The sequence below is a fragment of the Talpa occidentalis genome, unplaced genomic scaffold (genome assembly GCF_014898055.3).
Source record: "Talpa occidentalis isolate TD23 unplaced genomic scaffold, MPIMG_talOcc4v2.1 talOcc4.12, whole genome shotgun sequence".
Lineage (NCBI taxonomy): Eukaryota > Metazoa > Chordata > Mammalia > Eulipotyphla > Talpidae > Talpa > Talpa occidentalis.
This window is the reverse complement of record NW_023601212.1, coordinates 63819063-63831452: the sequence shown is the minus strand read 5'-3', so window position 1 is coordinate 63831452 and position 12390 is coordinate 63819063. Positions and strand designations below refer to the sequence as shown.

The window sequence follows — 12390 nt, the reverse complement described above, 5'->3', positions numbered from 1 at the left end:
ATGTGCTTGACTATTTTAAAAGAAAGTAAAAGTACAAAGTTTAAGGAAACTTCTATAACAGGAATAATATAAAAGGTATGAAGAAAGGAAGGAATAACAAGATTAGAAGGAAGGTAGGCTCTGGGAGAGCAGAGGTTGCGGTAGGTGTGGTAATGGTTATTTCTATAGACTATTGGCTGTGACCAATAGTATTTATGATAATAAAGAGATGGGAAAGGCAATTTGTAAACTCAGCTAAGCAGCAAAAAGGAATATAACTTTTCAAATGTATTATAAGGAAGTTTTCTGAAGATCTTTATATTTGTGACTCTTTATGAAAGACATTAAAATATCATAAGTAAGGAAATGTGTAATGAACACATTTAGAAGGACAAAACACAAAACACAACCCTTAGAAGGAAGATGCTGACCAATAGTTTGATTTTTTTCTTAAAAGCTCCTCAAGTAATTTACAGAGTAGCAGGAAATAGATACATTAGAATTTTGTGGATTTCCCAGGTCACACTGTAGTTTATAATTAATTTTACTCTTCAGTATGTCCCGTCCATATGCACTGAATTACAAAGGATCAGCAGAGAAGGGGTGATGTCTAGTAAGCAAGCATGTGTCCACTTCGTGGAGCTTTCACCTCTCCCTTTTCCTGCATGAACTCTGTCTGGGGTAGTTGGGAAAAAAAGCAAACAAAGGCATAAAACTTTCTCCCCTGTATATATCACATTCTCTGTTGTTGGGTTTTCTTCTGGCTTCTTCTATGCCCTGCTGAGCGATATGACAGAATAGGTGTCAGTTTCATGGTATATAGCCTGCAACCATAATTTGTTTTCTCATTTGTGAAAAGATGGTGGATGGGCAAATGATTTTTTAAGATCTATTTAGTTCCATTATCCAAACCTTTGCCCTTTTATATTCTTTGTCATATTAAGACACCACCAGAGCAAAATCAGTAACTCCAAGTTAAATTGAATACACTTGTGTTTTTAGTTCTTAAAGGAAGAGGAAAATGATAAGAAAATTGGTGTGCATTTATTCGATCAATTAATATTGAGTTCCTACATTACAGGTAGATTAAATCATGAAATAATCCTGGCTCTTTGTGGTTGTTATCTTTTAGGGGAGAGAGAGAGAGAGAGAGAGAGAGAGAGAAATATACACAGTATATATAAAATTAAGTCAATTGGTGATGATAAGAGTTATGAGTTAGGATAAAACAGGTGACAAGAGATTTTAGGAATGGTGTGGGTATTGCTACTTTACATGGAGTGACCAGAGTAGATTTCTGATGACGACATTTGGTCAATTTCTATTCAGATTCAGCCCAGTATTGGATGCCGTTAAAAGTAATGCACACAGTGCTTGCTTCGGCAGCACATATACTAAAATTGGAATAATACAGAGAAGATTATCACGGCCCTTGTGCAAGGATGACACGCAAATTCATGAAGCGTTCCATATTTTTGGATGTGGAGAAAAAGGAACTCTCCTGCACTGTTGGTGGGAGTGCAAACTGGTCCAATCACTATGGAAAGCTGTGTGGAGATTCCTCAACCTACTAAAGATAGAGCTTCCATATGATCCAGCAATTCCACTCCTAGGTGTTTACCCAAAGGACACAGAAACATTAATTCAAAAGGGCGCCTGCACCCCTATGTTTATAACAACACTATTTACAATAGCTAAGCTATGGCAACAACCCAAATGTCTCAGAATAGATGACTGGATCAAGAAGATGTGGTACATATACACAATGGAATATTGCACAGCAACCAAAAAAGATAAAATCATGCAATTTGCAGCAACATGGATGGAGCTGGAAGGGATCATGTTCAGTAAAATACGCCAGAAAGAAAAAGAAAAATACCAGGTGGATTCACTCATAGCAGGAATTTAGAAAACCTAAATAAGGGACCAGAAAAAAGACTAATTATAATAAAGTAAAAATCAAAATCAACAAGCAACTATAAACCAGAGACACACTATGGGGGTAGGGGAGGAGGGAACAGGATCAAAATAAGGGGGGGGGGTGGGAATTGTATGGGCTATAACCAAGATGAAAATGCATACATTGTGCAAAAATGAAAAATGATGTAAATATATATATATGGAAAAAAAAGAAAAAAAAGTAATGCACACGAATCTCAGAACTCTTGTACATTCTAATAGACTATGACAATAATACTAAATAAGTTCATTATGTCTTTGTCATCTAAGATTCAATTTGTTTTTCATTCTGTTCTATCAGAAAAACATATTGGAAATATATATATAAAGATTAAAATAAAAAATCATTTTGGTTTATTAGAAAATTTGTAATCCATTGCACTCATGCCCTGATTATTCCACTATAAAGAGGCCTTGTATTGTGACTGATCTGTCATAAGGAAGGTAAAAATGTCCTCCAGATTGAGGTTGAAAGTGTTTGGTGACTGCATACATCTTCCTCCTGGTACTTAGATATGGTGAGAATGGTAGGGCAAGTAGAGAATCACAGGATTGACTGACTCCAAAAAAATTCTTCTTAAAAACAAAGTCATAACCCCTGATAAATGTGTCATGTGACTCCATGTCACCAATTTCTCTGGCAGATGTCATTCAAGCTTCAAAATCTTTGATGGCTTATTGTCTGTGTTTGGAATAGAATCACGGCCACTGACTGAGTTTCTCCTATGATACAGACATGTTACATGTGCTGCTTCTAATTCTGATGTCTGTGATGTGCAGAGGAATTTGGTTTTCTTTCCTGTAACATATCTGGTCATGGCTGAGCAGGGATAAGCACAAGATAGGCTCATATGACTTTACAGCTTCTTTTTCTCACCATAGTATGCTCCCATTTTGCCTTCTCATGGAAAGACTCTTTATGCTGGCCCCTGGTCTCAGGACCTGGTCAGTGAAGGTTTCGTTTCAGGTAGATTGAGTCTGACTGACATCCAGTTTAAGAAATCCATAGATGCTTTGAGTTCTGTACCACAGAGCATTTGAAATCACTGACAGACTTTGTGGACCAAATGGCAGCCTTCTGATAAACCCAAACACAAACTCAAAAATGACTCCTAAGCTTACTGATTCTAATTTCCTAACAAAGCAATTAACTTCGCATCATGGAGACTATGTACCTTCCTTCTTTCTAGTTAAGACATCTCTGGAGTTAGTTACTCTGACATGATTGCCTGTTTTGTTCATACATATTCCCCAGTGATTTGTGAACAACAAGCAACATAATGAAGACTATTTTTAGGCAACCACTGTGTAACGGCCAAATGCAACATTTCCTTTGTCACCTTGAGCCTGTAGATTTCTGTCCCTACTAAGCATACCTATGTACTGCAAAGTCGTGGTTTTTAATTTCTTGATAACCACAAACCTTTACACAATTTCTTTGAGTCCTTTTTTGTTGACTGTATACCTTTTTTCAAAGAACATGTGACTGTGAACCCTAGTGAGAAAGTGCCTGTGTGTTAGCACCACATACTTTCACTAACAAAAAGCAACTCAATAAAATAGCTACTAAGCAGTGTGGTGTTAAATGAGAATTAGCAAATTCTAGAAGCTAGATAGATATTGTGGACAGTTCCAATTTGGACACTGCTATGTATAGTGCCCACCTCCCTCACCTATGTGCTTGTTAGCACCACTCTCCCTAAAGAGTCTGAGCTCTAGTCTGATGTTCCTGAAACATGCAGTCATGAAACAAGTTTCACTAAGTGAAAAAAATGTTTAGGAAGAAATTGGCCAAATTTTTTACCGGACTTCTCAGAAGCTTTAATGGGTAATATGCACCCATTTAATAGTATACAGTTCTCTGGCTTATTGCACAGGACCTCCCTCTAGCCTTTTCATAGAATGACTTATAAAACTACTGTTTGGTATAATTGCCAATAGACGGGGAGCAGGTGACAAGCTCTACACTTGGTTTCACTGACACGTTCACCACAGGAAAGGAGGAACAGTCACAAAGTGTGAGGTTTGTATGAGTGGGGACAAAGGAAATTTTTTTAAAGAAACACATCAGCATTGCAAAGATTTTCCCCTATTCCTCATCCACCTTGAAACCCCCCTTTTGTTACAGGAAGTGTGTTGACCATTGGAGCAATAAAAGAGACACGAGGGGAGCTGTTCCTCAACTTCTCTTAGTACATCTCAGGAGGACCTCAGCCATGAGAACTCTCGTCCTTGCCTTGCTTGTGATCTGCTGTTTTGCCACATACACAGTGGAAGGTAAGTGGGAAGGTTATGTATAGATTAAGGAACAGGTACACAGGCAGGTGGGCACACATTTTGGTCTTGACTCCAGTTTTGTTGTAGAAAAGTGCTTTCCCCAAGATCTGCCTCAGCCGGCCCATGTGGAAAATGGGAATGATAATTTTGACTCTATGGGATTGTAGACTCCAAACACCAAAAGAATTTGGTTAGCAACTGAGCTCTCAGTATTCATGATTGAGTGACTTTGGTAAAATGTTTAGACTCTCTGGGTCTAGGCTGTTTTATCTGTCAACTTTATACACTAACAAATACGCTCACCTGGTATTGAAATAAATCTTATGATCACTTATCATATTTCTTTACCCATCAGAAATTCTTGATAAGCACTAGCTGTGAAATGGTGATGGATATGTACGCCTTTGTAGTTTTTGCCCATTTAATACTAATGACAACTTCTCAAAATTTTTGAGAGTTTAGTCACAATGTAGGGATGAACTAGAGGGATATATTCTGAATCAGTCAATATTTTCTATTAAAAAAGTGACAGGAAAGTGGTATGTTGATATCCAGAAAATCAATATTACATTCAAGTTTGTAGGAGTCTATTATGACTACTATGAATGTTGTTCCCATTTATGATAAATTTCTTGAGTTAATAAGAGACTCTATGATGTGCTAACAAATAGATCAATGCTTTATTCATAGTCCAAAAAAAAAATAAAATCTGTAAGACATATCCAGATGAGACTTACATACATCAACCTTAGCTAATTATTCTACACATATTTCTTAAAGGATCATATTTTCTCCCCAAATTGTTGGAGGTCATATCTTCTTGTGGTTCTGGCCATGGGAACATTCTTTATAATTGATATTTTATTACTTTAATTAATAAGTATAACTAAATATTAAGTCAATAATTTGGTTAAATCTCTTTCAAACCTCCTCATGTGTAGACATTACTTAGACCTAGTCATGTATTCAAGGGTGTCCATGAATAGAGGGGGCAAAATCTGGCACTACTTGAATTGTCAACAAAATTAAAAAATATCGATGAATCAAAAAGTTTTAGATGAGGGCCTCCCCTGATGGCGCAGGTGGTTGAGCACAGCGCTGTGAAGCTGTCTGCAGCCTTGGCGGGCTGGCGAGAATCCCACTTTGCACCGCAGAACTCTCTTGTGTGGCCTGCTGCTCCCCTCAGCAGTGTACTTCAGTCAATCTGACTGTTCTGTTACCCACTCTGTCTCTGGTGAATCATCTCACCCTCTCGCACATCTGGCCTGTACCCCGGTTCTTGTATGCATGAAAAAATAAATCTTAAAGAAAAAAGTTTTAGACTATTAAATCAGACCAAATGTTGCACCATGGCTGGTAATTTGCTGAGACAAACAGCATGCCATTTGGTGGCACCCAGGTGAAGGTAGAGGAAAAGACATTCCACAAGAGACTGAGGAGGACTGTGGACACTGGGCTCAGAATCCCAGGTTTTCCGCTTGAATGAGCTTCATAAGACCCTCTGGGACGGAACTTCCAATATCAACAGTGGGGCAAGACAAGCTCTGCTTTGACTCAACTGTGCAATGCAAGTGAAGTTCATATCTTAACTGACAATGCAGAAACACACACATGACTAAGAATAAGGAGAAGACTTTGATTTTGTGGTTTAGAGTCCAATGGAATTCTATGGATCTTGGGAGTCGTGTATGGTAGTCACAGAGAGAAATATTGTTTAAACAGTGAGGGAAACAGAAATAAAGTGGATTCTGCCCTTTCTCTGGGCTCAGAGACATATGAACATTCAAAACAAATTGGCAATATTAGGAACACTGGAGATTACAACTGATCATCATCGGTATTTGCTCTTAGCTGAGTATTTTTCTAGGAAGCAAATACCAGTGTTTTGGGCTTAGGAGAAACCTTGATTAAGTTTTACCAAACCCTTCATATTATAAACTGTCCTAAGTTATTTTCCCTTCTCCAGTATAAGATGATTGATTTACATGAAATCTTTAATTCCCCTTGGGACATTTTTACTAAGGATGGATACTTAGTGGATGGCTTTATAGATCTCGCATTTTACCATTTAAAATGAGAACATCTTAAAACAAGCAGCCTCTTCTTATTTAATCTTACTTTTCCCACATTATTCTTTATTACATCATTCTACTTTATTTTATGTAAGCACGGAAATATTTGAAATCATGTTTTAATTTTATTTGTCTGATCTATTTTCTTCACTAGGTGTGGGGAGTGAAACCCTAGAAAGCAGTACATGTGTGGAACTAGCTACCAAGCCGCTGCATGTTAAACAAATCAGGAGCTACACCATCCATAAGGGCCCCCTGAAAGCAGTCATGTAAGTTTGTCTCCCCCAAAGATGGGCTTGATGGATCACAGTTTATAAAATGCTGCCCCCCTCAGGAAAAATAAATCAGCAGTAACCCTGCTGAAGTGTGGGTTAATATCCAGCCCCTTTGTTTTCAACACAAGCCCATGACTTCGGTGGTGCCAAATAATGGCATGGCAAACACTTGGCAACCAAATAAAGAGGATCATCCTTCTTTCTGATTTAGTTTAGCAGAACACTTTGCCAACCAGATGAATCCTGTGTTAGGTTTTGAGAGTTAGGTTTGGAGGTGGCTGGCTCAGATGAGATTTTGACCATAGAGCACACTGGTGTGGAGTCTTTCTCTCCCTTCTCTCCTTCCCCTTCCCTTCTTTCTCCCCGTGCCCTCCCCTGCATCTCCTCCTCTCCCCTCCCTTCATTTTTTTTTTTTTTAATTTAGGCATGTTTTATTTATTTATTTGTTTGTTTGTTTGTTTATTCATGCACTGGGTACATTCAGAAGCACGGGAGGGTGAGAGAATTCACCAGAGCCAGAGCGGGGAGCAGAACAGGCAGAAGGACCGAAGTACACTGCTGAGGGGAGCAGCTGGCGGCAGGAGAGGTCTGCGCGCCATGTGGGACCCTCCTCCGGTGGCCGTGGAGCAGCCGGGGATCGAACCGGCGCCGCAGAGGCCGCGGGCAGCTTCGCAACTGAGCGCTCAACTGCTGCGCCACCGGGGAGGCCTGTCCGCTCCCTTCATTTATGGTGTGTTGGAGTAAAGTATGTCAGTGTCAAAGGAGACATGTCAAAATCTAGCCTATGTTCCTCTCCATCCAGATCTCATTTTTAGAACAGCAGCTCGTCCTAATATATAATTGCAATTTTTACCCCCCAAAATTATGATAAATCACCACTTTGCCCAAAAATTAAGATGAATGTGTTTAGGTTTGAAAGGGAATTGGACTAGATGACCCCAAATACCCAGTTCAATTACAGCATGTGGTGGTACCGGTAAAAACAGGCACCTGGAGTGATGGCGTGCAGAGGAGCTGGGTACTGCCTGCAGCTATTTCTCCCTTATGTTAAAAGTAATAGTAGAAGTAAAGTTTTCATGATTCTGAATGACTTTCTTCTAGCAACTTCTGCACAAGATATCTTATATCTGATTTGATCTTAATCTGTACAAGATTTCTTATATCTGGTTTGATCTTAACTCCTGATCTCAAAGCTTTGAGCAGGTGACCAATTGTTCTATCTTTTCCTTGTGTTGCAGATTTATCACCAGACGTGGCTTTAAAATTTGTGCTAATCCAGATGACAAGTGGGTGAAAAAAGCTGTCAGACATGTGGACCGGTCAGCCAAAAAACTGTGATCCAGACCTCATCTACACGAGCCCAACAAGCCACCAAGACAGCCTCCAAGAAAACCACCGCCACATTTGTGACCCTGACTGGGTAGTGGCCTTCTGACCACTTGCCCTTCATGAGTTAGCCAGCTCGTCTCCCTTTACAAGTTCATGGATTAATTAAATTATATCCACTTGTTATGAATGTGCTGCATGAGTCAAGTTATTTTCCTGTATGTTTATTCTGTATGTTTTCTATTTATTTAGATGCCCTAATTAATAAATATTTATTATTAAGAACAGTCACAAAGTCTATTCATTATATAGTGCGGAAGGTAATATATCATTTACATTCTATTTCAGTCCCAACTGCACCCTTCTTTCGTGGTATGCCTGATGGGAGAGATTTTGGTTAGCCTCTATCAGAGATGAAATTGATAGCCATCATTATAATTTCTAGTTTAAAATGGTTCACCACAAATGAAAATTGTGATGGCAACACTCAAGATATATTTCAACCTATCCTCCAAATGGACTATTTGTGGAATATAGGGACAAAATAATCCAACAGTCATGGGTTCCCACTTTGAGATTCCACTACTCAAAAAATAGTTTCACTCAAGTTTGACCATGAGCAAATTTTCTTACCTCCCTGTTTTTGTTTTTGTTTTTGTTTTTGTTTTAATCTACTATGAAAGGGAGCTTGTCAGTTCTTTCTTTTGTCTACATAGCACAGGTTAGAAATTTGGTAAGATGAGGGCCTCCCTGGTGGCGCAGCGGTTGAGTGCTGGGTTGCGAAGCTGCCCGCAGCCTCTGCAGCGCCAGTTCGATCCCCGGCTGCTCCCCGGCCACCTGGAGGAGGGTCCCACATGGCGCGCAGACCTCTCCTGCCGCCCGCTGCTCCCCTCAGCAGTGTCCTTCGGTCCTTCTACCTGCTCTGCTCTCCGCTCTGGCTCTGGTGAATTCTCTCACCCTCCCGCGCTTCTGACTGTACCCAGTGCTTGCATAAACAAATAAATAAATCTTTAAAAAAAAAAAAAAAAAAAAGAAATTTGGTAAGATGGAACTTGGCTAAAATAAACATTAAGTCTCTCTGAACAGGGTAATGATCTCACCGTATTTCCATAATTATCTCTACTTAACACACAAATCTCATGTTTTTCTGCCAATAAGCTTTTATAATTTCAAACACTGTCACAGGAAAGTTTCTTGAATGTGATCACTAGTTATTAGTAGTCATTTTTTTTTTTTTTTTAATGGCACAGATCAGGCGGATCTACTGAAATACACTGCTGAGGGGAGCAGCAGGTAAACCAGGAGAGGTCTGCTGAGCCATGTATCTCAGCTCCCTGGCTAGGGATCAAACTCATGCTGCAGTGGTTGCTGATAGCTTCATAGTACTGAGACTTAACCCCTTGGGCCACCAGGGAGGCTCCCTTTTGCAGTCAAATATTGTTTACATGTTCATTTGGTCACTCAATGCCCTGTACTCATGTTCTCCTATGTTAACATTAAGTTGCTGATTTGACCGATGTTTAAGGTTCTAGTCTCTAAACCACTGGTGATTTACCTCCAGTTCCACCAAACTCTATGTATGAGAACTGACTGCATCTTGAGAGTCTCAAGTGAATAAAAAGTAATAATCGTTGCCTACTGCCGAGGACACATTTGCAATATCCTGTGTTTTCAGAGGGTGACCTGAAATGTCAGAACTAATCATCCGACCAGATGATTGGAACCATTAAAAGTTGCCTTCTAATAACAAGTGAGGTCATCTACACTTTTTCATTGGCATTTGCTCACAATCATTTCCAAAGCTGGTCTTGAAGAAAACAAGTGCTCACTAAGAATAAAAGGCTTAAGATATGAGGGTGGAACCTGACAAAATCACAGAAGATAAAGGGGATGCTTTCCTGACAGAGTTATATATTTGTGTTTCCCAAATTTTCCCAGACCCCAACATTGTTTTAAAGATTTATTTATTTATGCATACAAGATCTGGGGTACAGACCAGCAGTTGGGGGCGGGGCAGGGTCAGAGGATTCACCAATGACAGAGTGGGGAGCAGAACAGGCAGATGCACTGAAATACACTGCTGCGGGAAGCAGCGGGCCAGACAGGAGAGGTCTGCTGCACCAGGTGGGTTGACTCCCTGGCAGAAGATCAAACTTGTGTTGCAGTGGCTGTGGATAACTTCATAATGCTGTTTTTTTTTTTTTTAAGATTTATTTATTTATACAAGAACTGGGGTAGAAGCCTGATGCACCGAAGGGTGAGAGGATTCACCAGAGACAGAGCGGGGAACAAAACAGACAGACTGATGAAATACACTGCTGAGGGGAGCAGCGGGCGAGACAGGTGAGGTCTGCTTCACCATGTGGGATTGTCGCCAGCCAACCGGGATCAAACCCACATTGCAGAGGCTGCGGACAGCTTCACAGTGCGGCGCTCAACCTACTGCGCCACCAGAGAGGCCCCGTAATGCTGTTCTTAAACCTCTTTGTGCCACCAGGGTGGTCCCCAGACCTGGACATTTTCATGGGGTAATAATCACATGATGTGTGGAAGGATGCCGGTGTGCCCATCTCGGTAAATTGTCACATTCTCTCAGGTGATGCCAAGGAGTTCCAGCCAAATAGTTGACTGAATGTTTTGAATTCATTTAGGTGGAAACTGAATCTACTACTTGTACCCCTGATGTTTATTAAATAATCAGAGCAGGAGCTATCTCAAAATATTAAATTCTTTTGATGTGGCCCTTCCTTTGTGCTCCTGTGACATCTAACCTTTAACCTAAAACTTACCAATTTGCTTGTTTGCCTATCCCTCTACCCCATTAGATAAATCTAGGAGGTCAGTTGATATTTGTTGGATGGATGAATGAAGAACATATATTGCATTATTTCCTTCATTCCAAACTTCTATAATTCTAAAATTAATATAACACAAATAAGCTTTGTTTAAAGGAGCTTCTCTTCAGTAAACTTTTTTAAAGTAAACTTATTATTTATTTAGTTTTTTTTAAAGATTTATTTATGCATATAAGAACTGGGGTACAGGCCAAGTTGTGGGGTCTGAGAGGAGTCACCAGAGACAGAGTGGGGAACAGAACAGGCAGACTAACTGAAATACACTGCCAAGGGGAGCAGTGAGCGAGTCAGGAGAGGTCTGCTGCACCTTGTGGCTACCTCCCCAGCCGGGGATTGAAATTATGCTGCAGTGGCTGCAAATAGCTTCATAGGTTGCATCTTAACCCCTTGTGCCACCAGGGAGGCCCTATTTAGTTATTTTTAACCAGATGTTTTTCAAGGTTAATTACATCACTGTATTTGTTTTAGGTGTTTTCGCTTCAAACCTCTACAAACATATGTTTTCATGCCCTGCCCACCACCACCAAAGTACCAATAATCCTCCTCTATGCCCCATTCCCAACCCATTTGGACCCTCTCCTTTTGTTTGGCTCGGTTTTGCAGTCAGATGTCAAGGATTTGTTATTGTTTTGATTTTGACTGATTCTTTGCTTTTTTCTATATATTCCACATTTAAGTGAAAATCATGTATTTTTCTTTTTCCTTCTGGCATGTTTCATTTAGAATTATCCTTTCCAGTTCCAGCCAAGTTGTTACAAAAGTCAAGAGTTCTTTTTTTTTTTCATAGCTGAGTAGTAATCCATAGTGTGTGTGTGTGTGTGTGTGTATCTCCCACCTTTTTCTGGTCCACTCTGTCCTTGGGCTCTTCAGTTGTTTCCATACTTGGCTATTACAAATAGGACTGTAATGAACACATGAGAACACATATCCCTCCAGAATAGTGTTTTTGCATTTTTTGGGTAGATACCCCAGAGTGTATTTGCTGGATCAAGTGGTAGAACTATTTTTAATATTTAGTGAAACCTCCACATGTTTTACACAGAATGGGGCCAGTCTGCACTCCCAGCAACAGTATACCACTGTTCTTTATTCTTCACATCCTCACCAGCCCTTGTTGTTCCTGCTCTTCTTATTGTGGGTCATTCTCACAGATGTGAAGTGGTATCTCATTGTGGTTTTTATTTGCATTTCCTGATAATAAGTGATAATGAGCCTTTTTTTTTTTCCATGTGCATGTGGGCTATCTGTATGTCTTCTTCGGAGGTGTGTCTATTTAGCTCTTCTCATTTTTTTACTAGGTGAATTGTTTTCTTGTTGACTTGCATGCATTCTTTATATATTTTGGTTATCAGCAACTTGTCAATGTATATGATGTGCAAATATTTTCTCCTTTCAGTAGGAATCCTTTAGTTTTACTGACACTTTCTTTCGTGTGTAAATTTTTTTTAGTTTGTTGCAATCCCATTTGTTTATCTTTTCAGCAAACATTTTGGGGGCACTTCATATAGGGTAGTATAGACAAGACAAGACACCATTCTGTCCCCCAGGAATTCACAATTTAGTAGGTGAGACTGTAATGTAAGCAAACCAACCGCAGCACAGAATTTGAAACAGGAAACAATGTAAGTATGTTCAAGAAACAGAAAT

The 12390-nt window shown here is 39.8% G+C and overlaps 1 non-coding gene and 1 pseudogene across 1 annotated transcript; both read left to right on the top strand.

Annotated features, from left to right (window-relative positions):
• Positions 1 to 1349: 1349 nt before the first annotated feature.
• On the top strand, positions 1350 to 1456 carry LOC119242511 (U6 spliceosomal RNA). Its single transcript, XR_005124509.1, has one exon. It is a non-coding gene; the product is annotated as a U6 spliceosomal RNA (small nuclear RNA).
• Positions 1457 to 4154: 2698 nt separating this feature from the next.
• LOC119242274 (lymphotactin-like) lies at positions 4155 to 7986 on the top strand (annotated as a pseudogene).
• Positions 7987 to 12390: the final 4404 nt, after the last annotated feature.